Genomic DNA, 3,765 nt, shown 5'->3' on the forward strand with positions numbered 1-3,765 from the left:
TCTTTTCCTCCAAAATCTTACAATGGCCTCAGTCAAGGGATTCTCTAAGAATAAATTTCCTTAAATGTGTAGCCTCACTTAAAGAAAGAATAAGGTGACAACGTCTTTGTGATTCATGGGAAACTGTGTTAGCGTAGGGTGGTATTTTCGATGATGTTTTAGGTTATCAGTGGCTTCTGAGGAAAAAACACCTTCAATATGTCTCTTGGCTAACAACCAAATGGACACTTACTTGTTCCCATTTTCCTCACCAGCAGAACCCCGATTTTGCTCAGGCTCCTCCTAGTGGTCATGTCTTTAAGAGGAGGCAGGAGGTGGATCTTAATGAGCTAAACAGAGGAGTTCTCGTGTCCTTTGACAAGTACAGCGTTTAGACGTGGGCATGAGATGTAATTCGAGCTGATTTGATGTAAGGGGAAGTAAAGTTTTCTCCAGTCAGAATATTCTGACTGGAGAATTTTCAGGATATCCCAGTCAGGATATTCCCGGGCACCTGGGTAGCTCAGGGGGTTAAGCCTCTGCCTTCAGCCTTCAGCTCAGGGTCTTGGGATTGAGCCTGACATTCTGCTCTCTGTTCAGTGGGGAGCCCGCTTCCCCCCCCCTCCCTCTCTGTCTGCCTCTCTGCCTACTTGTGATCTCTGTCAAATAAATAAATAAGATCTTTTTAAAAAGGTGAAAAATGAGGATGTTCTCTTTTCTTCCCTTTGGACATTGTCACCTACATGCAGCACTTAAAAGCACAGTTTCCACTGAGCAGCCATGATACAAAGAATCACTGACCTACTGGAGACCACAGAAAAGAGAGATGAACAGTCTCATCCCGGAGTCACTGAACTAACGAACCAATGACCTCACTACAGTGAGACTTCTGTGAGGTTATAAATGTCCTCATTCGATGCCACTATCAGTTGGGGTTTTGGTGAGCTGCAGTTAGAAGTGAAGCATCCTTAAATGTCCTTTATGATGAGATCGTTAAGTTATTTTTCATTTTCACTGTTGTTCTCCTCCACTCTTCTCCTCAAGGCATTCCTTCCTCCTTCATTTGTTGGGTATCCTCCTGCTGTTTTAAATACTCTATTCATTACACTTGAAAAAAGTTGTGAAATTGGATCACTTCCCCTCACAGAATAATTGTGATTGGAGCAAATGGGTTGAAGGGATTTGGGGCATGCGCAAACAGTAGAGGAGACCTTTTTAGGAGACTGAAAACAGCCATATACTATTACTTATGAGGCTGGTCCTGAAGGCTAAGTTTGAATTCATCCTTGGTGGTATTTAGCAGAAATCCCACTTTCCCAGGGGAGAAATTGAGTATTTACACACTCTAGGCAAGTTACCCACCCTTCCCCCTGTCAGAATCCATTGTTTCTATCATGTTTTTACTGCCCCTTCACCCCTCATTTCTCTCCTTACTCAGCGTAGGTACCACAGTAAAGTATTTTTTCCAGCTTTGTTGACAGGTAACATTGCGGAGTTTTAAGACGTACAATGTCATGATGTGATACATGTATAGATTGTAAAATGATTACCGCAACAAGGTTAGTTAACACCTCCATCATCTCACATAAGTACCTTTTTTGTTGTTGTTTGAGGTGTGGTGAGAACATGTAAGATCTCTCTTAGCCACTTCCAGGATTACAATACAGTTTTGTTAACCATGCTCCTTCCGCCACTCTTCAGAACTCATTCATCCTGTAAGAGTGGGAATTTACACCCTTTGACCACATCTCGTCATTTCTCCCAACCCCCAGCCCTGGTAATCACTATTCTCCTCTTTGTTTCTATGGGTTCAGCATTTTTGGATTCTACATTCAAATGGTATTATACCGTATGTATCTTTCTCTGACTGACTAACTTGCACTCTGCATAATGCCCTCAAGGTCTATTCATGTCTCAGAAGTCGGGATTTCCTTCCCCATATGTGTGTGTATATAAATATACAGATAAATCTCAGATTTTTTTCTATCCACAGATGGACACTGAGATTGTCTCCATGTCTTGGCTACCATGAATAATGCCTCACTGCTCATGGGGGTGCAGATGTCTCTTCAAGATAGTGAGACGATGCTTGCATTTCCTTCAGATACATACCCAGAAGTAGGATTTCAGGATCATATGCTGGTTCTATTTTTAATTTTCTGAGGAACTTCCATACTTTTTCCATAGTGGCTACATCAATTTACATTCCCACCAGCAGTGGCCAAGGATTCTCTTTCCTGCACCTTCTCCCCAATACTTGTTATCTTCTTCCTTTTTTTTTTTCTTTACAATAGACTTTTTAACAGGTATAAGGTGATACTGCGTTTGTAGTAAAATAGTAATGGCTAATTTCTGTATACCCTCAATTCCCCTGCCCCAATCTCCCTTCATCAAACTACCCTGGCAAAAAGCAACCGATTAAGATTAAATCCAGCCAATTTAGCTTCAAAAACCATGTAGCTGAAAACGGCTGAAGAACAACACCCAAATTCATACCAGTTAAACTCAAGTAGGACTTTAGTGCTGCTCTCCAAACCTACTATTTCTTCTATAGTTTATTCACTTTTCCAGTCTCCCAAGCCACTCTTTCACACATTCATTGATCTCAAACCTTGAACCCCTCCTCCCTATTTGGCATTCTCCAATGACAACTTTGCTCCTACTTCATCAGAAGATAGGCACAATCAATGTCCATCTATAAATTTCCATCCCTATATGTATTAAGCTTCTTCTGCTGTTGATGAAATCTCTGTGTTCCTATTTAAGGCAAACCCCTATTTAAAGCTAGATTCCTTCCTCTTCCTACCTGCACAAAGATGGCAATCCCTTCCCTTTCTCTCCAGTGTCAGCAAATTTTCCCTTTCTATTAAACTATTCCTATCAGAAAAAAAAATGCATTGATATATTTAGAAAATAAGAAAATATCTAGAAAAAGAAAACTCTTCCCACACCTACTTCCTACTCCATTTCTCTGCTCCTCCTAAACAGAGTTTTCCATACCCACTGTCCAAATGTTCTCCTTCCATTCTCTTTTAAACTCATTCCAACCAGGTTTTGGACTTCACCACTCTTTGACAGGCCTCTTTTCGATGTCGTTAATGACCTTTTTGTGTGACTAAGTCCTACAGCTGATTTTCAGTCTTCACTTCCACCTCTCAGAAGCATTTTGTACAGTTGGCTACACTCCTTTTCTGGAAACATATTCTTTTCTGTCTTGGCTCCTAGAACTCTGCTTCCCCTTGATTTTCCTCCTACATAATTAGATTCTCCTTATTCTTCTTTGCTGATTCCTCCTCAGTCCCAGGGTTTGGTCCTCAGATAACCCCAGGTGAGCTCCTCTAGTCTCATGACTTTATTTCTTTTTCAATGAATTATTTGTTTATTTTAGAGAGAAAGAGAGCAGGAAAGTGAATGGGGGAGGGACAGAGGAAGAGAATCTGAAGCAGATTCCCTGCTGAGCTTGGAGCCCTACCCTGGGGCTCAATCCCATGACCCTGAGATCATGACATAAGCCGTAACCAAGAGTTGGACACTAAACCGACTGAGCCACCCAGGTTCCTCTAGTCTCATAACTTTAAATATTACCTCTATGCTGATGATTCTAAAGTTTATTTCTCTAGCTTCACCTATCCCCCGAACCTAGACTGTATATCCAACTGACATTTCAGTATCTCAAGCTGGACATTTATTAGATATCTCACATTTAACATGTCTAAAACCAGTCTCTTGATTTCCTTCCTCAAATATTTTTATCTCCATGCTCCTTTATTTCAGCACATCTCAAAT

The sequence above is a fragment of the Mustela putorius genome, unplaced genomic scaffold (genome assembly GCF_011764305.1).
Source record: "Mustela putorius furo isolate JIRA1106 unplaced genomic scaffold, ASM1176430v1.1 tig00003845_pilon_pilon_pilon, whole genome shotgun sequence".
Lineage (NCBI taxonomy): Eukaryota > Metazoa > Chordata > Mammalia > Carnivora > Mustelidae > Mustela > Mustela putorius.